This window comes from Tachyglossus aculeatus, chromosome 2 (genome assembly GCF_015852505.1).
Source record: "Tachyglossus aculeatus isolate mTacAcu1 chromosome 2, mTacAcu1.pri, whole genome shotgun sequence".
NCBI classification, from domain to species: Eukaryota; Metazoa; Chordata; class Mammalia; order Monotremata; family Tachyglossidae; genus Tachyglossus; species Tachyglossus aculeatus.
The window spans coordinates 119,561,504-119,588,622 of record NC_052067.1 but is presented as its reverse complement, the minus strand read 5'-3'; the positions used below and the strand labels follow the sequence as shown (position 1 = coordinate 119,588,622).

At 41.4% G+C, this 27,119-nt stretch overlaps 1 protein-coding gene and 1 non-coding gene across 11 annotated transcripts in view; one reads left to right on the top strand and one right to left on the bottom strand.

Annotated features, from left to right (window-relative positions):
* The window catches only part of PCDH9 (protocadherin 9), a 1,202,247-nt gene that overhangs the window by 927,309 nt on the left and 247,819 nt on the right, over positions 1–27,119 (top strand). The window lies entirely within an intron of this gene.
* LOC119924573 lies at positions 26,524–26,661 on the bottom strand. Its single transcript, XR_005449278.1, has one exon. It is a non-coding gene; the product is annotated as a small nucleolar RNA SNORA7 (small nucleolar RNA).

The window sequence follows — 27,119 nt, the reverse complement described above, 5'->3', positions numbered from 1 at the left end:
TGCATGTTTCTGTAGCTTCTGAAAAATGTTCAAGAGTTCTTTACAAGGTCAGCATTTTTTTTTTTTTTTTTTTTTACAAATGTCTGCCGGGACTTTTTGGACTAATTTTCAATGTCAGTAAGAGATTCCTTACTCTTGTAGTTTTCTATAGGGAAAGGGATAATTGAATAATCCTACATTTCTAACCGGGAATAAAAAGTGGATATGGAAATTGTCATGAATTTTCTTTCCTCAGTATGGTTTGGAGGACTTTTCAGAAATTATAAAATTTGGTTTTAAGGGAGTTTAATCTCCTCACATGACTTCTTTGTATACTTTTAATTCTGTTTGTCAAAAAATTGTTGCAATCAATAGTGAGCAATCTAGTGTATAATATATAGTCAAGGCTTTGTAAGAATTTGAAGTAACCTCTGTGATGACACTTCCCTTTCAAGACTCCTCCAGAACAGTTATCATTGTGACTATAGAAGAATAAATTATCATTTATTCTTTAACCTTTAACCTACTCTTTTAACACATTTGTATCCCTTTTATATCAAATTTGTATCTTATGGAGTCATAGGCTGAGCTCTCCTTTGAAGTCACTTAACTAAGCTATGCTTAATTGGCATTTTTAATAATTTTTCCCATTGTAATTTGCCCTTTCATTCCTTTTATCCTTTATGCTTTCTTTGAATTTACTCCATTTCATTTCAGCTTACTGATAATGAAGAACCCACACTAAGTAGAGTTTTTTGGGGATGTCTAATTTTTTTAGAAATTATCACACTGCAAGAAACACAAGAATTTTAATACTTAGAGTGATATCATAAATATTCACTGTCACCATTTTAACATTAAGGCATGTCATCCTATCCCAACTGGATTACTGCATCAGCCTCCTCTCCGATCTCCCATCCTCCTGTCTCTCCCCACTTCAATCCATACTTCATGCCACTGCCTAGTTTGTCTTTGTGCAGAAACGGTCTGTGCATGTTACTCCCCTCCTCAAAAATCTCCAGTGGCTACTAATCAACCTACGCATCAGGCAGAAACTCCTCACCCTCGGCTTCAAGGCTGTCCATCACCTCACCCCCTCCTACCTCACCTCCCTTCTCTCCTTCTACAGCCCAGCCCGCACCCTCCGCTCCTCTGCTGCTAATCTCCTCTCCATGCCTTGTTCTTGCCTGTCCCGCCGTCGACTCCTGCCACGTCCTCCCCCTGGCCTGGAATGCCCTCCCTCCACACATCCGCCAAGCTAGCTCTCTTCCTCCCTTCAAAGCCCTACTGAGAGCTCATCTCCTCCAGGAGGCCTTCCCAGACTGAGTCCCCTCCTTCCTCTCCCCCTCCTCCCCCTCCCCCTCCCCCCGCCTTACCTACTTCCCCTCCCCACAGCACCTGTATATATGTACATATGTTTGTATGTATTTATTACTCTATTCATTTTACTTGTACATATTTATTCTATTTATTTTATTTGTTAGTATGTTTTGTTTTGTTGTCTGTCCCCACCTTCTAGACTGTGAGCCCGCTGTTGGGTAGGGACCGTATCTATATGTTGCCAACTTGTACTTCCCAAGAGCTTAGTACAGTGCTCTGCACACAGTAAGCGCTCAATAAATACGATTGAATGAATGATTTAAGGCAGATTGCACAAAATGTGTCAGATGATAGGAGAGCAAAGAGGAAGAAAAGAAGCTAAAAGTGTTCATTGAGTGAGAATAGAACTTTAACATTCACTTTTAGGAATTCAAAAAGGAATGAGGCATTTACATTGTTAAAGAAAAAATAATTAAGTGCATTCTATGTGACAAACAGTGGATTAAACTCTGGGGAAAATTCAAGATAACTAAGATAATCACAGAGCGCTCACAACTTAAAAAAAGGGGAGAACAGATATTTTATCCCAGTTTAAAAATACAGATAGGCAGTTGATTTTGCCCAAGGTTACAGAGCAGGCAATGACAGAACCAGGAATATCTTTAAATATTTAAGGGTCTAGACTCCCAGTATTGTGCTCTTACCACTAGATCACATTGCCTACTAAATATATTTAAGCTTAAACTTGAGTGACTTTTCCAAAGTCATACAGCAGGCAAGTACGAGAGCTATATGAGAACCAAGATGCCCTGATTTCCAGGCCCATGCTCTTTCCGTTAGGTCACACAGCTTCTCTGTAAAGAAAGGAAAACAAAAAGACCTAGTATTCTTGCCTATGAAATATATTTTCTGGCTTATAAGGGTTATTCCTTTCTTTCTTTTCATTTTATGGAGTAAACAGTGTGGTCAGATAACCTCTCCTAATACTGCTTTATCATGCTTACAGTACTCTAGAAGTGATAACACTGTAGTCACAAAATTGAACTGTGGAAGTTTTGTGTAAGTATTGCATTCCACAAATGTTGCCATTATCAAGCATTCATTCATTCATTCAATCATATTTATTGAGCGCTTACTGTGTGCAGAGCACTGTACTAAGCACTTGGGAAGTACAAGTTGGCAACATATAGAGACGGTTCCTACCCAACAGTGGGCTCCCAGTCTAGAAACAGCAATGTGTCTGAAAAGCTTTGCTGAAGATTAGTGGATGTTAATGCATCTGTATGTATAGTTTTATCTTATTTATGCATATTTGTCATTATCGATTCATATGCAATGTTTTCTTAAATTTGAGCCAAGCAAACTTAGAATGTATGGAAATTTGCAATCAAATATTCCTTTGATTGTGGCGTGGCTCAATGGAAAGAGCACGGGTTTGGGAGTCAGAGGTCATGGGTTCAAATCCCAGCTCTGCCAATTGTCAGCTGTATGACTTTGGGCAAGTCACTTAACTTATCTGGGCCTCAGTTACCTGATCTGTAAAATGGGGATTATGACTGTGAGCCCCACATAGGACAACCTTATCACCTGTATCCTCCCCAGCGCTTAGAACAGTGCTTTGCACATAGTAAGTGCTTAACAAATACTATCATTATTATTATTATTATTCATTGATTCATTCGGTCTTATTTATTGAGCACTTACTGTGTGCAGAGCACTGTACTAAGTGCTTATTGAGACAAATGCAAATTACACACATAATACATTTGACTTTTTTGCATTTTTACAGAGAAGCCATATGACCTAATGGATATAGCATGATCCTGGAAATTAGGGAACATGGGTTCAAATCTAACCCCCCCAATTGCCTGCTGTATGACCTTGAGCAAGTCACTCTACTTCTCTCTGTCTTACCGTCCTCGTCTGCAAAATGGGGATTCATTCATTCATTCATTCAATCATATTTATTGAGTGCTTACTTACTGTGTGCAGAGCACTGTACTAAGCACTTGGGAAGTACAAGTTGGCAACATATAGAGACAGTCCCTACCCAACAATAACAGTCTATTCAGTTTCCTGTTCTTCCTCCTACTTGGACTGTGAACCCCATGTGTGACTGTGACTGTATAGCCTTATCTCGTATCTATTCTAGTGCTTACAAAAGTGCTTCACACATAGTAAGTGCTTAATATATATCACAATTATTATTCTATTACATTTTTGAGATTCAGTCACATTAATCAGTTATCTAAATAGTAACAATCCCTACATGTAGTAACTAAGGCAGGAGAAGGTACATATTAACCCAGGGGGTTTATGTGTAAATTCTTACATATATGAGCAGATATACCCTTCCTTTATTAATCACATAAATTTTTACTTCTTTCTGCTCATTTGCTTTCTTTCAAATACGGAAGAAACCCCAAAGGAAAGCCTTGATTTGTTAGATCAGTAGTTCATCAAGCCTTTCCTGTCTTTATCAGTTTAAAGAGGAATAGTTTCTCCTTGACATCTATCTTCATGACTAGTGATGTTCCATGTAATGTTGCAACCTTTCCCACAAGAAATCCATAAGAATTTTTCATATCTTTTTTTTTTGGTGTTACAAGAAGAAATATTAGGAATCTCTCTGCCACTCTACTTTCCTTCTTCTGCTATGCTCCTCCTTCTGTAATCGTACTCAAACTTGTTTTGCATTGTCTGCCACTTAATCATTTTTATCATGAATTTTTTGACAATACCTTTCTCTCCCACTAGTGTTTGCCTCTCCTCCCCATGATCTACTTATTTGGCTTTCATTTGTCTTTCCTATTCTTCTTTTGTCCGCAAACATCTTTTTTTACTGATATGATTATATCTTATTTTTCTTGGTCCTTCTTTTCAGACTCTATAATTCTTACTCATTTCTTTCTCTTTTTCACCCTACAATTTGATCTTCTTCTAAACTGTCTACTCTCTTTCTCTACCTCTTTCTCCTTTGTCTCCCCACTACTATATCTGACACACAGTATAAATAGGAAAATAGACCCAATAAGACTGAGAAGCATCTATAATAATAATCATGCCAATATTTATTAAGCACTTACCCTGTGTTAGGCTTTGAGGTAGATACCCAAATTGGAAACTGTCCCTGTCCAACATGGGGTTTGCAGTCTAAGTGGAAAGAACTTCAGAGGATGAAGCTGGGGTACAGCAAGTGTAAGGAGCTTCCCCAAAGTCTCTCAGTAGATAAGCAGTGGAGTTATGGGCCACAACCTGGAAATGCACCATGACTAGAACCTGGAACTCAGTCCTATGCTCTTTCTGTGAATAAGTAAAACACACACACACACACACACACACACACACACACACACACACACACACACACTCTCACACACACACTCACTCACTCTCTCTCTCACACTCTCACTCTCTCTCTCTCTCTCTCTCTCTCTCTCTCTCTCTCTCTCTCTCTCCTGGCTCTGCCACTTGTCAGCTTTGTGACCTTGGGCCAGTCATCTTCTTTGTGCCTCAGTTACCTCATCTGTAAAAGGGGGTCGAAGACTGTGAGCCCCATGTGGGGCAACCTGATTACCTTGCACACCCCCAGTGCTTAGAACAGTCCTTGGAACATAGTAAGCACTTTACAAATGCCATCATTATCATTATTATTATTACTGTTCTCACAGAGAGCCATTTTAAAAAGATGAGTGAAACACAAGTACACATCAACTGAATCAATCAATCAATTAGTGGTATTAGAACAGTGCTTGATACATAATAAGCACCTAACAAATACCATAATTATTATTTATTGAGCACTTACAGTGATTACAGTGTGCAGAGTACTATACTAAGAAATTGGGACAGTATAATGAATAGATTTTCTAGGTACGATCTTTTTTTTATACATAGTTGTCCTTTGTATTTGAAGAAATGATAACTGGCAGTGAAATTAACCCATGAGTGTGAATGTGCGACTGAAAGGTCAATGAGGATCCCATAGTCCTAGCCATATTATGAGCACAAGAAGTCCGCCCCTTGGTGCAGTGTCATGTTTGACACTTCCAGAACTTGGTGCTGATTTTCCTCTTACCTCGGGGTATAAGCCATATACAACATCACATGACAAAAAAGAATCATCAAAGATCCTTATTCCCAGACAGATGATGAGAAATTTAAAACATTCTACAAAGACATTCATTCATTCATTCATTCATTCAATCATATTTATTGAGCACTTACTGTGTATAGAGCACTGTACTAAGCGCTTGGGAAGTATATGTCAGCAACATATAGAGACAGTCCCTACCCAACAACGGGCTCACAGTCTAGAAAGGGGAGACAGACAACAAAACAAAACATGTAGACAGGTGTCAAAATCTTCAGAACAAATAGAATTAAAGCTATATGCACAACATTAACAAAATAAATAGAATAGTAAATATGTACAAGTAAAATAGGGTAATAAATCTGTACAAATATATACAAGTGCTATGGGGAGGGGATGGAGGTAGGGTGGGGGGATGGGGAGGAAGAGAGAAAAAAAGGGGCTTAGTCTGGGAAGTCCTCCTGGAGAAGGTGAGCTCTCAGTAGGGATTTGAAGGGAGGAAGAGAACTAGCTAGGGAGATGTGTGGAGGGAGGGCATTCCAGGCCAGGGGAAGGATGTGGGCCGGGGGTCGATGTTGGGACAGGTGAGAACAAGGCACAGTGAGGAGGTTAGCAGAAGAGGAGCAGAGGGTGTGGGCTGGGCTGTAGAAGGAGAGAAGGGAGGTGAGGTCAGAGGGGGTGAGGTGATGGACAGCCTTGAAGTCAAGAGTGAGGAGCTTTTACTTGATTCATAGGTTGACAGGCAACCACTGGAGATTTTTGAGAAGGGGAGTGACATGCCCAGAGCATTTCTGTACAAAGACAATCCGGGCAGCAGAGTGAAGTATAGACTGAAGCAGGGAGAAAAAGGAGGATGGGAGATCAGAGAGGAGGCTGATGCAGTAATCCAGTCGGGATAGGATGAGAGATTGAATCAGCAAGATAGCGGTTTGGATGGAGAGGAAAGGGCAGATCTTGGCGATGTTGTGGAGGTGAGACCGGCAGGTTTATGTGACAGATTGGATGTGTGGGGTGAATGAGAGAGCAGAGTTGAGGATGACACCAAGGTTGCAGGCTTGTGAGATGGGAAGGATGGTAGTGCCACTTACAGTAATGAGAAAGTCAGGGAGAGGACAGGGTTTGGGAGGGAAGAGAAGGAGTTCAGTCTTGGGCATATTGAGTTTTAGGTGGCAGGCAGATATCCAGATGGAGATGTCCTGAAGGCAGGAGGAGATATGAGTCTGGAGGAAGGGAGAGAGAGCAGGGGCAGAGATGTAGATTTGGGTGTCATCAGCGTAGAGATGCAGTTGAAGCTGTGGGAGTGATTGAGTTCACCAAGGGAGTGAGTGTAGATAGAGAACAGAATGGGACCAAGAACTGACCCTTGAGGAACCCTTACAGTAAGGGGATAGGAGGGGGAGGAGGAGCCCTCAAAGGAGACTGATAATGAACGGCCGTAGGGATGTCACTATATAATGTGAACAAATAATTTTTATATATGTACTATTAAAAGACAAAAATAGAGCGACATGATTGCTTTAGTGATAACAGGTCAGCAACATAAAATGATCAATTTAATCAGTTTTGTCAGTACCAACAGTTGTTAGGTCTTGGAGAGTTTGAAGTGGTTACTCAGCATTGAATAAATTACATATGGGCAGACATAAAAAGAATCTTATCTAATTTCTCAAATTTAGGCTGAAATATCAGTTTCTCTAACATAGACTTCTATGTGCTATCATCATGGTTTAAAATCGTTACTGTCCAAGAAGATAACTTAAAATCATTCATAAACAAAAGCAGAAGTGCCAATTTAGAGAAGGCCTTGTAGGGGAATAGCATGTGTTTGTTACAAATGTAACTCTGCTGGTTACAAGATAATACTCATGATGTAATGCCTGCCTATGTAAGGTCATCAGCAGGCACAAGCAAAAGTTAAATCAGCAAAAAGACAAAATAAGCAAATTGATTCAAAAGAAGATGCAGAATGTGAGGTGAGAAAGGCATGAAGGAAAGTAAAGGAAAATTGATAGACATTATGCAGTGACAAGGTCATTCAAAATATTTTTTTTATTGTCTGCAAAGAGTTCAGAGGGAATATTTTGAAAGTGGAAAGAGAAATAAAGGGCTGCTTAAAGAGAGTCTGGAGTAATATACGTCTAAAAAAGTATTTTGGAGCTTCTGAAAGATGTAAGTTCATTCAATTCAATCGTTTACTGAGCACTTACTGTGTGCAGAGCACTGTACTAAGCGCTTCAAAAGTACAATTCGGCAACAAATAGAGACAATCCCTACCCAAGAATGGGCTCACAATCCAGAAGGCTCACAGTCTAGAAGTAAAAGAAGCATAACAAACAAGAACAGGATAAAGAATGTATCATATACTTCGACTATTCAGTAACATCTACTCACTGAAAATCACAATTAAGTGAATTATGATAGAACAAATATAGATCCCCTCCTGGAAGAAATTTGGAAAAGTATTGATTGCACCATTTCAGTGTGAAATGTAGATAAGTCACAGAGCCAGAAAAGAGAAATGGAAGGTGTACCTCTCACACATAATCATCTTAAGCGATAGTTCCCAAGTACATGGAAAAAATCAAAGGAGAATTTAAAAGTATTCAAAATAATAACAATTTTGGTGGCTATGTGCCCTAATAAGCCTCCATCCTACAACAGTGCAATCAGATCATACCTAACCCCTGTCCCACTTAGAACTCAGTGTCTAAGAGGAAAGAATAGCAGGTAGTTCATCCTCATTTTTCAGATGAGGAAACTGAGGCATCGTGATGACCAGTTCCATTGGCCCCCATACTAAAGAGATGAAGGAGGAATCCAGGAGAATCACTCTGGTGCCCTCCATGAAAACATACCCAAACCAATCATAAAGAGGGACTGGGGAAGAGAGATCTGGGGAAGAGAGATCTGGGGAGGATCTGAGCCAGATGTGGGGAAGGAGATAGACCCTCATTCCCCTTGAAGTGAGGAGGAACAAGCTGTGTGCCTGGGAGAACAAGACACAAGGAGAGCTTGGGCTTAGTACCCTGGGCTCAGAGAGGGATCAAAGAAGATCCCTGGGTGTTTGGGTACCAGAAGGGAAGTACGGAGTGTTCTGGATCGGGAAGTAGTAGATCCAGGGAAAGGCAGTTTGAACTGGATTTGTTTTTTAAAATTTGTTACTGTTTTAACAACTTGGAAGCAGCATAGCCTAGTGGAAAGATCATGGGCCTTGGAGTTAGAAGGTCATGGGTTCTAATCCCTCCTACACCACTTGTCTGCTGTGGACCTTAGGCAAGTCACTTCACTTCTCTGTGCCTCGGTTACCTCATTTGTAAAATGGGACGTGAGACTGTGAGCCCCACATGGGGCAGGGACTGTTTCGAACCTGATTTGGTTGTAGCTACCCAAGCCTGGCACATAATCAGCACTTAACAAATACTATCATTATCCCCTTTTAGACTGTGAGCCCACTGTTGGGTAGGGACTGTCTCTATATGTTGCCAATTTGTACTTCCCAAGCGCTTAGTACAGTGCTCTGCACATAGTAAGCGCTCAATAAATATGGTTGATGATGATGATTATTGCTATTAATATTATTATTTTTATCAACCTATTAGAGATTGTTGAAATATCAGATTTTGGTGTCTGCCTGTAGTAGAGGCTGGCCCAAGCACTTATAATAAGAAGAATTATGTCATTTGTTAAATTATTTAATTAATTAATTATGGTATTTAAGTGCTTACTATGTGCCAAACACTGTTCTAAGCGCTGGAGTAGATACAAGATAATCAGGTTGTCCCACGTGGGGCTCACAGTCTTAATCCCCATTTTACAGATGAGGTAACTGAGGCACAGAGAAGTTAAGTGATTTGCCCAAAGTCATATAGTTGATAAGTGGCGGAGTCAGGATTAGAACCCATGACCTCTGACTCCCAAGCCCGTGCTTTTTCCACTAAGCCATACTGCTTCTCTGTGCTAACCATGTTCCAGGCACTGTACTAAGCACTGGGATGAATACAAGTAAATCGGGCTCACAATCTCAATCCCCATTTTACAAATGAGGTAACTGAGGCACAAAGAAGCAAGATAAATTACCCAAGGTCACACAACAGACATATCCTTCCTCAGTTATTGCATCAACCTCTTGCTGACATAGTGGACTCTAGCTTTTCCCCTCTCTATTCAATATTTCACTCTGCTATCTGGATCATTTTTCTGAAAAAAATTCTGCACATACTTACCCACTTCTCAAAATTCTCTGATCATCGACCATCCATCTCCACATCAAATAGAAACTCCTCACCATCAGCTTTAAGGTATTCAATCAGCTCTCTCCCTCTTACTAGGGCAGGGAATGTGTTTGTTATAGTGTAGCTCCCCAGGGCTTATTACAGTGCTCTGCACACAGTAAGTACTCAATAAATATGATTGTTTGATTACTAGTAACTCACTCCTCATCCACTATTACCCAGCCCACACACTTCACTTCTGTAATACGAACCCACTTACTATCTGTCAATCTCACCCCTCTCCCTATAAACCTCTTAACACCTTCCTTCGTCCTAGAATTCCCTGCCCCTCTGACAGACCACCACCACTTCATTATTGTTGGGTCATTATAATCTTATGAAAAAGTAAGGTAGGAATAGTTGAGCCCTATTTGACATATTCTTCTAGAATTAATTGCTTATTATCCACTGTAACCATGCACTTGTATATGCATCCTTATACTCTGTTGCTTCCCCTGTATAGAATTCATTTTAATGTCTGTCTTCCCAGCTATATCATAAGTTTTTTAAGGGCAGGAATCATGTCTATCACTCTGCTGTATTGCACTCTCCCAAGTATTTAGTACAGTATTTTGTGCACAGTAAGTACTCAGTAAATAAAATTGATTGACATACAAATTTGTTATTCTCACTTTGTGAATGGTGCTTTTGAAAGTGATCTGTGTATTTCCTTTCATGGCCTCCATTGCATGGTGAATCCTTGTAAGGATTATAGCTTGTGTTGAGAAGTATGGTAGAAAAAGAATAATCTCTTAACCATTCATTCAATTGTATTTATTGAGTGCTTACTGTGTGCAGAGCACTGTACCAAGTTGGTAACATATAGAGACAGTCCTTACCCAGCAACGGGCTCACAGTCTAGAAGGGGGAGACAGACAACAGAAAAAAAAACATGTAGATAGGTGTCAAAACTGTCAGAACGAATAGAATTATAGCTACATGCACGTCATTAATAAAATAGAGTAGTAAATAAATATGTACAAGTAAAATAAATAGAGTAATAAATATGTACAAATATATACAAGTGCTGTGGGGAGAGACAGGAGGTAGGGTGGGGGGGGTGATGGAGAGGGGAGAAGGAGAGGAAAAAGGGGGCTCAGTCTGGGAAGGCCTCCTGGAGGAGGTGAGCTCTCAGTAGGGCTTTGAAGGGAGGAAGAGAGCTAGTTTGGCGGATGTGTGGAGGAAGGGCATTCCAGGCCAGGGGAAGGATGTGTGCCAGGGGTAGACAGCGGGACAGGCGAGAACGAGGCATAGTAAGGAAGTTAGCGGCTGCAGAGGAGAGGAGGGTGAGGGCTGGGCTGGGGAAGGAGAGAAGGGAGGTGAGGTAGGAGGGGGTGAGGTGATGGAGAGCCTTGAAGCCGAGAGTGAGGCAAAGTAAAGCATGTCACACATTTTCATCAGTTGCAGTATTCACTTTGGAGGCACTAACTGGTAATTGTTCATTCATTCAATCATATTTATTGAGCGCTTACTGTGTGCAGAGCACTGTACTAAGCACTTGGAAAGTACAAATTGGCAACGGATAGAGACAATCCCTACCCAACAACAGGCTTACAGTCTAGAAGTGGGGAGACAGACATCAAAACAAAACAAGTAGACAGGGGTCAATAGCATCAAAATAGATACAGAATTATAGATATACACATTATGGCATTGTTAAGTGCTTACACTATACACCAAGCACTCTTCTAAGCTCTGGGGGGAGATATGAGGTAATCAGGTTATGCCGCGTGGGGCTCCCAATCTTAATCCCCAATTTACAGATGAGGGAACTGAGGCCCAGAGAATAATAATAATGATGGTATCTGTGAAGTGCTTAGTAGGTGCCAAGCACTGTACTAAGCTCTGCGGTGGATAAAAGATATTCGGGTTGGACAGTTTATGCACCCTGTGGGGCTTATAGTCTCAGTCCCCATTTTAAAGACAAGGCAGCGGAGGCACGGAGGAAGTGAAGTGACTTGCACAAGGTCACCCAGCAGACAAGAGGTGGGACTAGAACACATGACCTTCCAATTCCCAGGCCTGGGCTCTGTCCACAACTCCCTGCTGAATCCCTGCTTCTAGACTGCAAGTGGAGATTCATTCAATCATACTTAGTGAGTGAGGGAATGCCCTCCCTCTGCCCATCCGCCAAGCTAGCTCTCTTCCTCCATTCAAGGCCCTACTGAGAGCTCACCTCCTCCAGGAGGCCTTCCCAGACTGAGCCCCTTCCTTCCTCTCCCCCTCGTCCCCCTTTCCATCCACCCCCATCTTACCTCCTTCCCTTCCCCACAGCACCTGTATATATGTATATATGTTTCTACATATTTGTTACTCTATTTATTTTACTTGTACATATCTATTCTATTTATTTTATTTTGTTAGTATGTTTGGTTTTGTTCTCTGTCTCCCCCTTTTAGACTGTGAGCCCACTGTTGGGTAGAGACTGTCTCTATATGTTGCCAACTTGTACTTTCCAAGCGCTTAGTACAGTGCTCTGCACACAGTAAGCGCTCAATAAATATGATTGATGATGATGATGAGTGCTTACCGGATTCAGAGCACTGTACTAAGCACTTAGGGATTGAGCCAGTTGCCACCCCATCCTCTTCTGAGCAGTGAGCACAGCAGTTTGCAGAGGGTTGGTGCTGAGGAAAGAGGGTAGCATGGAGGAGTGCGGGCCTGGCTGGCCTACCTGGCAGGGCAGCAGCTCGGTGCCGGCCTCCTCCCACTGACCGATCCTGCAGAACATGAACTTGGCATCGTAGTTGGGGCCCTCGGGCATGGCTGCCATGAAGCCTGGCCCCACAGAAACCGAGCCTGACCCCAGGGGACCGGACCCCAGAGAGCCCGGCTCCCGCTCCGTCCCCTTATGGTGATGTGGTAATACAGTGTTGAACTCCTTGTCTTATGCTGTTGAGTTGTCTCCGACTCATAGCGACTCCATGGGAACATCTCTCCCAGAACACCACACTCTTGATTTGCAGTCGTTCTGTTAGTGTACCCATAGCGTTTTCTTGGTAAAAATGTGGAATTGGTTTACCATGGCCTTCTTCTCCGCAGTAAACCTGAGTCTCTACCCTCAACTCTCTCCCATATCACTGCTGCCCAGCCCAGGTGAGTTTTGTCTTGTAGCGGATTGCCTTCTACTCACTAGCCACTGCCCAAGCTAGGAATGGAATGGGTATGCCTCTGCCTGACTCTCCATCCTGTAGCTGAGATTGGTAGACTCCTGGAAACTCTCCAGGTGTGATCCTGAGAGGGGGCAATGAGCTTATAGTCTAGAGGAAAAGAATTAAATTAATTCTCATTTTCACTGTGTGTGATCCTCCAAACTGATAGTCCCATTGACAAGCCTTAAAATCTCCCATATTTTCTATCCCTTTTACAAACCTGATTTCAATCCCCTTTAAATTGTCAACATCAACAAACTTAAGAGACAGCATGGCACTTTCCTCCTAGTGATCTGAAAATTGGACACATTTGATACATTTGCTATAGCTTTTCTGATGAAGGTCCATCATGACATACCAACTGTTTCTGATGCTATTCATTGTATTTTCAAAGAATTTGTAACCATCGCAACACTCTTACCAAGGGCAGTCCACAATGAATAATTTTTATATGGAGGGTGAAGTGTGCATCTGTTTCCAAAACAGATTATTTAGAACATGATTTCAGGAACCCAGAAGGAATTAAATAGCTATCCTTGGAAGTTTAGGAAAATTAAAAAGTGATAATTCTTGCCATATTGAAGTTCACTAAAACTGTTCCATTATTATTTGCAACTTTGTATGTTATGATTTCATCATTGATTCTACACCAGACTTTATGGAAAATGTGACTTTCGCTTGTGAGTTTCTATCGTGACATTACTGGGATTTCTCAGTCCTATATACAGGCTGAGAGAGCAGCAGGAACCCAGTTTTCAGTCACTCTCCTTAGGTCCCAGAGCCCTCCAATTCTTCTGTTATTCTCATGGAAGTTTGAGGGCAACTTACTTATCCCCAAGTTGCTGCAACTATATCGCTGCCACCACTCTATGGCTGAAGCCCAGGGGTTTCCCCAGAAATTTAGCAGTACTTGAGGACTAACTTAGTCCTTCTGGAGCTGACTGCAAGAAACTCATGGACAAATCAATTCCTTCCATTCTCATGGCTCCCCAGTCCACATGTCTCCCTGGCCATGGAGCTTCTCCCCCAGTCCCAAACACACGCAGGCATACACCTAGGTCAGAGATCAGAGGAAATGAATGAAAACAGATCCAGCTCAAACTGCCTTTCCCTATATCTACTTTCCCCCTCAGGACCCTGTATAGGTCCCTGTAGATGTCCCAAGGCACATGTTCCTCTAGTCCTTTTTTCCCCTCAGGCACAGGAGATTTTTTCCTCCTGGGTCCTAGCCTTTGGATCTTGAACCTCCAATGTACCCTAATTCTAATCCAGGATCCCCTCCACTCTCTTCCTGTGCTCTGTGTCCATTCAGGGTCTACAGCATGACCTCTCTCTGTGACCTGTTCTACCAGGTATACGACTTGTTTCCCTCTGAATAAATCAGTCAAAAACTGCTATTTACTGGGCATTTTTGGTATGTGATGCTTGGGAAAGTACAATACAACAGAGTTGATAGACATGTTCCCTACCCACAGCGAGATTTCAGCCTAGAGGTGAAGATAGATGTTACTTAAATAAATTATGTCTATATACATAAATGCTGTGAGGCTGAGGGTTGGATTAATATGAAATGCTTAAAGGGTACAGAGCTATATGTTTGGTGACATAGAAGGGAGAGGGTGTAGGGAAAGGAGGGCTTAATTAAGGAAGTCATCTTGGAGGAAATGTGATTTTCATATGACTTTAAAGATGGGGAAGTGGTAGTCTGCCAAATATGAAGGGGAGGAGGGTTCCAGACTGTCTTTCCACAACCTAGCTCCCCAATCCTTCTCTCTGATTGCCTTGGCTTACACTTTCCTTTTAAAGTCAATTTCCTGACTTCCTCCTCCCTCTCCTAAATATGAAGACTAGTGGAACTGGTCATCTCATCTATCCTTCTGGTCCTCATTTTTATGAATTTTGAGCAGATATGTCCTTTTTTCTTGTGATCTCCTTTCCCAAAATATTAACCTGAACATTTTTACATATTCTAATTGACACGATTCTCAAATTAGGTTGAGGACTTCAAATCTAAACATGCCTTAATTAAGGTGACCCTGCTTAGCCCCTGCCCCATCCTGCCCCTGAAGCAGCTGAGCATCTGACCTGCTTCCAGAGACCTCTTTGCAGGTCTATGGCATTTCAAATGACCCGTCGGATACTTGAAGTATAGCCTTGGGGTAAGGAACTCTGATGGAACATAATTAGTCAGTCAATCAGTGGTACTGATTGAGTGCTTCCTGCATGCATAGAGCACTGTATTAAGAGCTTGGGGAAGTACAATACAATAGAGTTGCTAGATGCAATCACTGCACACAAGGAGCTGTCTGTTCAAGGAGACAGACATTGGGGATACAGACATTAAAATATGTAAGGGTTTGGGGAAACAGTAGAATATAAGAATATCTATGAGTATTGTGGAACTGGCATGAGTGTGAAAGTGCTTAATGGGTACACAACCAAGTTGTTAGTCCTCACAGTGAAGGGTTGATGGGGAAATAAAGGGCTTAGGGAAGGCCTCTTGAAGGAGATGCGATTTTAGGAAGGTTTTGAAGGTGCAGAGAGTGGTAGACTGTCACATGTGACAGGGAAGGGAGATCCAGGACCAAGGGAGAACGTGGGCAAGGGGTCCGTGGCGGGTTATAAAAGATCAAGGTACAGAGACTAGTGTGGTGTTAGAGGAGCAGAATGTGGGGTCTGGGTTGTAGTTAGAGATCAGCGAGGTAAGGTAGGAAGGGGAGAGCTGTTTGAGTGCCTTAAAATTGAGGGAAATGAGTTTTGGTTTAATGTGGAAGTGGATAGGCAACTTCTGGAGGTTTTGGAGGGGTAATAATAATAATAATGACATTTATTAAGCACTTATGATGTGCAAAGCACTGTTCTAAGCGCTGGGGCTCACAGTCTTAATCCCCATTTTACGGATGAGGTAACTGAAGCACAGAGAAATTAAGTGACTTGACCAAAGTCACACAGCTGACAATTGGCAGAGCTGGGATTTGAACCCATGACCTCTGACTCCAAAGCCCGTGCCATTTCCACTGAGCCATGCTGCTTCTCTAGGTAGATAGTAGGTAGATAGTTCCAACCTAATTCCACTGAGAGTGTCTGCGTCTCAAAAGAGAAGTTTATTAGAGGTTACTTAGGCATGTTCACATTGAGGCAGTTTTAGTTGGCAAAATTGGAAGTCATTTTACCCTGGCCCATCCCTACCCATAGATAATGCTTTTTTTTAGCTATCCAGAGCAAGTGGCATCACCACAGTTCATGTATGAGCAAAAGTGTGTGTATGTGTCTAAATTTAAATGGGAGTACCCATCTTCCTTCCTTTTTTAAACCCTCAACCCTGATGGAAGAATTGAAACATTCTCATTCTCTCCTTTGAACAGGAAAAAAATAAGGCTCAATCTGTTCATTTTTGTGCTTCATATACCCTACAAAGCAATGTACCTCATGAAATATTTTTGCCACATTGAATTAAGCATTTTATCAATTTTTATATACTAAAAGTGCCATGTAACTTTTAATAAACATATCCCCAAAATTTATTGTGGTCATGGATCATATCTACAAACTCCATTGTATCGTACTTTACCAATGGCTCTGTAGTAGTGCTCAATAAATACCACTGATTAATTGACTGAATGGACACTACATTTACAAACTCAGACAACATACATAATGTCAATTTTAAAAGGGTAAAATGTGCCTGATGTAAGGCCTAATAGTGGTAGGTTTACCTAAAATGTGAAAAGTTCATTAATATTTCAAGGACATCAGAATATCTTAATCCAAGAGTAGCTTATTTTATATTCTTCCTTCACAGGTGAAATAAAATTAGTTAGACTTTAACATTTTGGCATGTCCCAGGACTGTTTTTACCAATATAGCTGAGGTAGGGTAAATGATCCCTTGAGATTTTCAACTAAAATGAATTAACATGAAAAATACAGCAGGACCAAAGTATCCCTGCTTTCCAGTTCACTTACTTTATGTTACATTTAAGTCATCCATAAGACTAAAACTTCTTATAAGCTCTATGATTATGCATTTCCAAATTTCACACTCATACGCTATTTAGAGTCCAAGTTTTTACTGATGCTAATGTTCACAGATCATTTTCTCTTGAACTGAAATATATGCATTTATAGAAGGCCCTGGAATGTGTGGAGCTTGCATATATACTCTAGAATTTCTTGAATAGAGAGGCTCTGGGCCCTTTGAGCCATCTGTCCTAGATGTCTGTGATAAAATCTGGTGGGGAAGAAGGAGAAAGAATTCCCCTTGCAGGAGTGGGAATTACACGGAGAAAAAAGATAATGGCAAGTGAAATAAAAATCATTCTGTGCTTCTGGTGAGGAAAAAAAATGAAAAAATTAACAACCATCAAGCAAGACATGTGCTTATTAAAGATCTACCGTAGGCAATAAAAATACCTTTTTCAAATAAGAGGTATTTTACTTTTCATTTATTTGAGTTAACATAGTAATCCCTGGATAAAAATCATGATTAGAAACCATGAAAGCTCTCCTTGGTAAACAGCAAAAACTCCTTAAACATGTTACCTGACATTTTAAAATTTATTTTTCTTGTTTGTTCTTCACATGGAATTAAATAAAAAACAAATCATCATTAATAATCACTTCTCATTGAATAGTTTTGACCTACAAACCCAAGCACATAATGTGGAAACAGCACTTAAAATGATTCCATTTACAGAAAGTTATTAAATGAAATCCTCTGAAATGCTCTCTCAGGTGAAAGCAGGCTCTGTTGACATTGGCAGTGAAATTGTTGACACTGGAATTGTTCCCAAACAGAACAGAATAGCAGTCTTTCTCATGTGGGATTTGTTGTAAAGATAAGCACTAGCCTAGATGTTTAGGGTGATTCTAAAGAGATAGATTTAGATGGCAAAATAGGAAAACTAGGCACTAGCCTAGATGCTTAGGGTGATTCTAAAGAGATAGATTAGATGGCAAAATGAGACTCTATTCCCCTTCCCCTGTTGGAGCAGTCTCTGTCTGTCACCTGGAAGAGTGGCAATCCTGGAGGAGCATTTGGAGAGAATTGCCCTGGGTGGGCACCCAGAGACTGTGCCTTACCCAGTGATCTGGTAGAGTTGCTTCAGTTTGTTGGCATGCCCTCCGAACTGCTGGAAGAAATTGTGAGTGCGCATCCTCCTTCACCCAAACAACCCTTCCAACCTCTTCTCTGTCCCATTTAAGGGCAGTAGTCGCAGATATCAGGAGATGTGGATGGAAATGCTCCCAGTGTATGCTAATCTCCTCACCGTACCTCGTTCTCGCCTGTCCCACCATCGACCCCCAGCCCACGTCATCCCCCGGGCCTGGAATGCCCTCCCTCTGCCCATCCGTCAAGCTAGCTCTCTTCCTCCCTTCAAGGCCCTGCTGAGAGCTCACCTCCTCCAGGAGGCCTTCCCAGACTGAGCCCCTTCCTTCCTGTCCCCCTCGTCCCCCTCTCCATCCCCCCATCTTACCTCCTTCCCTTCCCCACAGCACCTGTATATACGTATATATGTTTGTACATATTTATTACTCTATTTATTTATTTTACTTGTACATATCTATTCTATTTATTTTATTTTGTTAGTATGTTTGTTTTTGTTCTCTGTCTCCCCCTTTTAGACTGTGAGCCCACTGTTGGGTAAGGACTGTCTCTATATGTTGCCAATTTGTACTTCCCAAGCGCTTAGTACAGTGCTCTGCAGATAGTAAGTGCTCAATAAATATGATTGATGATGATGATGATGATGAATTCTCTTGAGGAGACACTAATGTTTGCTCAAGTCCCACAACCCGCTCCCACCTCTTCCCACTCCTACCTCTTCCCGCTCCCACCTCTGTAATCCACATGCATCTCTGGACAGATTACATACCCCTTTCCCACCACTGTGAAGTCAGCCAGAAGAAGATATTGCATAGCAGGGCACGTGCCTCCTAGCCCACTCCCCACCTCTGCAATCCATTCATTCATTAATTCAGTCATATTTATTGAGTGCTTACTGTGTGCAGAGCACTGTACTAAGTGCTTGGGAAATACAACTTGGCAACATACATCCCTGAGCAGGCTCCAAAATCCATGGCCCTACAGGAGTGACTAGATATTCCCCTATTCCTGAATTATAGTTCATGGTTGGAAGATCAGACAACTACATGATTTTGATTATGAAGTTAAGAGCCTATATAAACTGCTCATTTTTCAAATCACCTCAAAGGATTTTGCCTGATTAATGCATCATAGTGTAAAATGCACCATCCTGCTATAGAAACCTCCCCCTGCTTCTACCCCCATAACATTTATGTGCATAACGTTATACTTAGTTGTTTCCCTTATCTGTAATTTATTTTAGTTTCTGGCTCTTCTGCTGGACTGTAAACTCCTCGAGGTCAGGAATTATATCTACCAACTGTATTGTTCTATCTCAAGTGCTTAGTACATTGCTCTGCAAATATAAGTACTTAATATATACCATTGATTGATTAGGGAAGTTCCTAGAAGGAGTGATTATTACTCCCACGGATATGCCTTTCCTTTTTGTAGAGGCTAAGATGGAGAAGATAATGACAGTGTTATCTGAGACAGGGTCCTCCTCCTATCTTGGGCATGTCCTTTAACTGAAACGTCATAATCATCCTTGTGAATGTGACTGATTTAGCTATTTATATTTATCCCATCGCTTAGGACAGTGCCTGCCACTTATTAAGTGCTTAATAAATACCATGATTATGTTGAAAGTCTCTATTCTGCCCCTCATTCTGTGCCATATCTGGGGTTTGGGCCACATTTGCTTTACCCTGTCTATTACAAAATCTCTCATAGTCTACTGAATAGCTTGTCACAGTTCAACTGACTGTGAGCATCATTGAAAATATCAGAGACAGTCAGTCATTCAAGAATTGCTAGGCGAGGATAATTATGTCCTGGAGGCAGAAGTCCAAGAAGACATGTAGATGATCGTAAACATCATTGCAGAGTCCACCTGGTGCTCTGAAAGCAGCATTTTATTTGGAAAATTGTCAGTGTGTGGCAGCAGTGCGATATAAGGCTTAAACCAAATGGAATCTTTAGAGCAATGGTACTGTCCAACCTTCTATTATGCTTACAATATCTAGACCAATCCCAGATGCCACATCTGACTTTTGGAGCAGTTCCATCAGCACCATATGGGCTTTTCTTGGTGCCAAATGGCAAAACTGAACCACTGATAATGAAATCCTGAAACAGTCAGCCTACTACCATTGTGTCTTCAATCACCTCAACACAACTTTGCAGGGAACATGGATGTCAGTTGGAAGTTTCATTGAATGAGTACCATGATTTTGAACTACAACCCATTCACCTGACCGTGTCCTTCAAGTTGATCATTTAAGCTTTGCAGTTTCTAACAGTATTATCAATTTTCTAAGTTGTTTAAATTATGTATTTGCCAGCATAGTGATGACAGAGGAACTAAGAGGGAAGTGGGACATTTGATAAGCCTGGGCTCTACTCCTCTTGATCCCACTCCGTGTCTCTTTGAAGAGGGGATTGGTTTATGGCCCTGTTCTCCAAGGAGTTGGGGCAGCTGTGGGTAGCCCTAGCTCCAGTGGGACATTTTTGAGCCCAGCTTCTACCCATCCCAGCACTCCTTCTGCCTCCTCCATGTCCCCATCTGTGGCTCTGTGCCCTAAGGAGTTGGGGTGGTCGCAGGTTCAGAGAAGCTGCAGTCCTGGCTCCAAACCCTTTCCACATCAGGGGAAGTGGGGCTGGATACTAGGAAGAATATTGATCCCCTTCATTTTTTAGTCTCCATGTTCCACTGTGATCTCACTGTTACCTAGGAACTCCTCTTGGGGCCTTGCTTTGCCTCCACTCTGACCCCCTTTTTGTTTATGAGCCCTGAGGAGCTGGGGTGGCCGTGGGAACAGATATGTGATGGCCTCAGCTCTCACCCCTCCTGCAAAGGTCAATGGAGCTGGGGACGGAGAAGGATACCGGTTTTGATTTTTCAAAAGCATTCTCTCCATTTCTTTAGGGGTGGTTTTAATACAGTTTCTGAGCCTGTAGGTAGTAACCAATCAAAGTACATGGCTCCTATTGGCAGGAATCAATCCAAAGATGTGACGCATAAATGTGTTGTAAATTAATCCCTTCAGCATAATGAAAGAAGTTCACAGGTGAAATCTAGTCAGACATAGGTTAGGCAGTTTGCACCCAGTTTGTACCCCCAGTAGAATACTTAAACATAACACTCTTGCATGTGCATAAGTATGTGTGTGTGTGGATTTCTGAAGATAATAAGATAAAGTTCCTGACACTCATTTGAGTGTGCCTGCAAAGACCCATGAGATATAATGATTATAATATTAATGATGGTATTTTACATTTTACGTACTATGTGCCAGGCGCTGTACTAAGCACTGAGGTGGATATAGCTATATCAGGTTGGATGCAGTCCCTGTCCCACATGGGATGCACAGTCTCAATCCCCATTTTACAGATAACTGAGCATAGAGAAGTGAAGTGACTTGCCCAAGGTCACATAGCAGACAAATAGTGGAGCTGAGATTAGAACCATGACCTTCTGACTCCTTAGAGGCTGGTACTCTGTCCAATATAATAATAATGATAATAATGATGGTATTTGTTAAGCGCTTACAATATGCAAAGCACTGTTCTAAGCGCTGGGGAGGTTACAAGGTGATCAGGTTGTTCCACGGGGGCTCACATTTTTAATCCCCATTTTACAGATGAGGTAACTGAGGCCCAGAGAAGTGAAGTGACTTACCCAAAGTCACACAGCTGACAGTTGGCAGAGCCAGGATTAGAACCCATGACCTCTGGCTCCAAAGCCTGTGCTCTGTCCACTGAGCCATGCTGCTTCTGCGTATGCCATGCCATGCTGCTTCTTGTTTTTTTGATATTGATTGATATTGAATAGAACAGTGCTTGGCATATAGTAAGTACTTAACAAATACCATAACTATTAAATATTATATGATTGAGATTGGTATCAAGTGTAATATTTAATAATAATAATAATAATAATAATAATAATAATAATAATAATAAAGTGCTTACTATGTGCCAAGCATGTACAAGCCTAAGAGAAGATACACCATAATCAGGCGAGATTTAGTCCCTGTCCCCCATGGAGCTCAGTCTCAACATTAGGGAAAACCAATATTTCATCACCATTTTACAGCTGTTGAAACTGAAGCATAGAAAAGTTAAATGACGTGCCCAAGGTCATACAACAGGCAGAGCTAGGATTTGAACTCAAGTCCTCCCATTCCCAGGTCTATGTTCTTTCCATACTTCATGGTTTATAAGTAAGGATAAATCTTGCTGGTACTAAAGAGTCTATCCTATATCATTCCTCTTATATTTTTGACTCTGCTTTGTAACACCCTGACCTTCACAGTACTTTTCCTATAGGAAAGCAATCCCTCACCAGTCTCCAAGTAGTCTTCTAAAAGACCACTGGTAGCTTCCGTTGTTTAAGACAGTGTTTTTAGACTGTGCAGTTCCTGGGTGTCTAATTTCCATTTAGGAATCCTTTCCTAGTTTTTATGCATTGCTCTATATGGAGTTAGTGCCATTAATACTACTACTAATACTATTTAGTAGTAGTCTTTAGTTCCTTATACAGTAGCTACTTGGGTCCTCAGGTGCCCTAACCACCATGATATACTCCTATGGCAGTGATTTTTACCCTTTGAGTACCAAATCATATTTCATGATGAAAATGTTGAAAGATGATGCAGTTAATATCTATGGCAGTGATTTTTATCCCTTGAGTACCAAATCAATATTTCATGATGAAAATGTTGAAAAAGGATGCAGTTAATATCTATTCCATAGAATTTAAACTCATCACCCTGGGCTTCAAGGCTCTCCATCACCTCGCCCCCTCCTACCTCACGTCCCTTCTCTCCTTCTCCAGCCCAGTCCGTACCCTCCACTCCTCCGCCGCTGATCTCCTCACCGTGCCTCGTTCTCGCCTGAACCGCCATCGACCCCCGGCCCACGTCATCCCCCTGGCCTGGAATGCCCTCCCTCTGCCAATCCGCCAAGCTAGCTCTCTTCCTCCCTTCAAGGCCCTACTGAGAGCTCACCTCCTCCAGGAGGCCTTCCCAGACTGAGCCCCTTCCTTCCTCTCCCCTCGTCCCCATCTCCATCCCCCCATCTTACCTCCTTCTCTTCCCCACAGCACCTATATATATGTATATATGTTTGTACATATTTATTACTCTATTTATTTATTTATTTATTTTACTTGTGCATATTTATTCTATTTATTTGATTTTGTTAGTATGTTTGGTTTTGTTCTCTGTCTCCCCCTTCTAGACTGTGAGCCCACTGTTGGGTAGGGACTGTCTCTATATGCTGCCAACTTGTACTTCCCAAGCGCTTAGTACAGTGCTCTGCACACAGTAAGCGCTCAATAAATACGATTGATTGATTGATTGATGTAGAGTTGAAAAAGTTCCTAGTGAGGTTGGCCGTATATTAATGCACCACAAATAAATTGTAGTGCCTTTGCACCACTGTTACAAAATTAGTCATGACACCTAACAATTCTCTGCTGAAATTGGTTAGTTTGTTTTCCTATAAAGAGGGGAACAATAGAAGAAAACTAAGTCACACATTTGATTCTTATAATATTAATGCTTAGTATGGACTTTTTTATTAAAGGGAAATTTGATGTCATTTACCTAATATGTTATCAATGGTGCTTAAAAGTGCAATTGTCTTTTTTAAATCTTCAAAGGAGTTAGTGTTTTCAGATTAACTGACAGAGCCACAGTCTTCTCTTGTTGCCGAAATTACCAAACTCATCATGGCCCATTTCATTTGAAATAGTGCAAGAAAACTAATGATAAAAATGTGAAGGAAATGCTTCAGAAACAATCATTCATACCACTTAATAACATTACACAATCCATGGAAAGCCAACTATGGCATTTTATCTCAGTATAATTCATAGCAGGCCTGCATTGGAAGAAAAAAAGATTTACATGCATGTCTTGGTTTAATTTAGAACTGATTGCTCATTAATTTCTGGAATAGGTATGCGAGAGGTCTTCCAAATGAAGGGGAGGTTGTTGGCTGCTAACATCAAGCCCTGCTGTGCTGTATTCAATTTGTTTTTCTGTATGATATTTAGCCTTTCATTCAGTGTTTACACACTGAACATTATTGGGGAAAATTTTGCTTAATGAGCTGGTGTATTGGGCAGAATGCAATCACTCCTTCATTAGAAGTGTTAGCCAGCTTGTGACAAGGTTTAGCATCTAACATCCCTCATTATGTGTTTCATAATTCCTATCCCTATCCACCTGATTTTGATTTGATTCCATAGAAACAAATAGTTTGTAAGCTGGGAGATGTATTGATGCAGGGGGTATGTACAAGGAGTGATATCTAGTTCAATGGAAGTGAGTCAGAACCTAGTTTCATGTCCAGAAACATCTCTGCTTTTAGATCTCCTGCAGAATGAGATCATGAGATTGCAGAAGAGCTTATTTTTAATACACCATAATAGATTCTAACACCAGAAGGAGATGCTAACTACTGAATGAAACAGGGACCCATGGCACATAATCATCCCCTTTCTGATTATCAGCGTCTTTATCTTCAACATCCTAATATTTCATTCTCTTAACATCATATTTACATCCTATCTCACTCCTGTCTGCATCAAATGGAATCAACTGACCATTAATTTTAAGACACTTTATCAGCTCTCTCTATGTATCTCTTTCACTACATTCCAGTTTACCTTTCTCACTCATTTTTTAAATGTATTTTTTAAGGGCTTACTTTGTGTCAAGCACTGTTCTAAGCAAAATGATAAATACAAGTTATCATGCCGGATACAGCCTAAGTCCCAAAAGGAGCTCACAGTAGGAGGGAGAAGAGGTATTGAATTCCCATTTTACAGTTGAGGAAACTGAGGCACAGAAAAGTTAAGCATCTTGCCCAAGGTCACACAGCAGGCAAGTGACAGAGCCAGAATGATTCTCACTGTGCTCATTCTCATCTCTCCTGCCTCTGAGATCCTACTCATGCCTTTCCCCTGCCCCGGAACTCCCTCCATCCTTAAATATGACTGCCCACATTTCTCCTCATCTTCAAGGGCCCCCTGAAAGTATATGTCTTCAAAGAAGCATTTCCCAATTAATTTTTTTCTTTCTCCAGCAGCATGGCCTAGTGGAAAGAGCAAAAGCCTAGGAGTAAGAGGACCTGTGTTCTAATCACAAATCTGCCACTTGCCTACTGTGTGTCCTTACACAAGTCACTCAACTTTTCTGTGCCTAGGTTTTTTCATCTGTAAAATAGTGATTAATTAGCCTATTCTCCCTCCCACTTAGACTAAGCCCCATGTGGAACAGAGACTGTGTCTAACCTGATTATTTCATATTTACACCAGTGCTTAGTGCAGTGCTTGGCAAATAATAATAATAGTAATAATAATGACATGGTGTTCGTTAAGCATTTACTATGTGTCAAACACTATTCTAAGCACTAGGGTCGATGCAACCTAATCAAGTTGGACACAGTCCATTTCCCACATGAAGATCATGTCTTAATTCTCATTATATAGATGAGGCAGCTGAGGCACAGAGAAGTTAAGTGATTTGACCAAGTTCACACGGATTCAAACCCAGGTCCTTCCGACTCCCAGGCCCAAGTTCTGTCCCCTCAGCCATGCTATCAGAGGGGCCACTGGAAATAGAGTAAGCAGGAATCTCCCCCACATCTTACCTCCTTCCCTTCCCCACAGCACCTGTATATATTTATATATGTTTGTACATATTTATTACTCTATTTATTTATTTATTTTACTTGTGCATATCTATTCTATTTATTTTATTTTGTTAGTATGTTTAGTTTTGTTCTCTGTCTCCCCCTTCTAGACTGTGAGCCCACTGTTGGGTAGGGACCATCTCTATATGTTGCCAACTTGTACTTCACAAGCACTTAGTACAGTGCTCTGCACACAGTAAGCGCTCAATAAATAGATTGATTAATTGATTGATTGATTGAATCTGAGGCATTCTTCCTCCTCCCTCTTCTCAACTTGTTTTCCGCTTTACTTCAGGCAGTGTAATTAACTCCCCAAAGCCAATAAATGTTTTTCAAGTGGTTTGAGAGGATGACTGAGAAAAAGAAAAGCTCTAGCTACTTTCTTCAGCATCTCAAATGTCCATCATTCTTCCTCATCCCCAAAGCTGTAAATGAGCTATCCATTGCCTATGATCAAATTTTTAGTATCTCTGACTTCAGTGATTACTTAGTTGAGTTTCACTTGTTTGTAAACGTTATAGAATGTGATAGGTAATATAATGTTTCCAAACAAGTGAAGGAGACTATTGAAACATTCTGAAGTCAATTCTCTGTTGGAGGCAGCAGAAGGAACAATTAGCGTTGTTCATGAATACTATATTTAGTGCCTGCACCCACCTCCTACCCTCGGACACCCTTATCCAGAAAATATGTGTGGTTCTTATGCTGTTGAGCAATCTCTGATCCATAGCAACTTGGACACATCTCTCCCAGAACATCCCACTCTCCATCTGCAATAGTTCTGCTAGTGTATTCATAGAGTTTTCTTGTTACAAATACAGAAGTGGTTTACCATTGCCTTCCTCCATACAGTAAGCTTGAGTCTCCACCCTCGACTCTCTCCCAAGCCGCTGCTGCCCAGTACAGGTGAGTTTTGACTTGTAGCAGATTACCTTCCACTCACTAGCCACTGCCCAAGCTAGTAATGGAATGGTTATGCCTCTGCTTGACTCTCCCTCCCATAGTCAAGACTGATAGTGTACTGGAAACTCTCCAGGCATGTTCTTGAGAGAGTAATCCAGCAAATACCTACATAAAATAGAATTACACAGGCTGATACTCAACTAAGCTGCAGGTTCCCACAGGTCACATTGGGTAAACTGCGAGATCCCTAGATACAACAAGGTGCCCTCTGAGAATGTGGTATGAAGAACAGAAGAGCAGCATGGCCTAGTGGATAGAGCATGGGCTTGGGAGTCGCCAGGGTCTGCTATGTGACCTTGCCAAATCACTTAACTTCTGTGTACCTCAGTTACCTCATCTGTAAAATGGAAAGTAAGACTGAGAGCCCCACATAGGACAGGGACTATGTCCAGTCTAATTAACTTGTATCTGCCCAGTGCTTAGTACAATGCCTGGCACATAGAAAGTGCTTAACAAAAAGAGTAGACCACTCCCTTCTCCTAGAAACATTGTCCAACCTTGGCTTGACTTCTCCTATATTTCTGGCCTCTCATCTCATTCTCTTTTGCA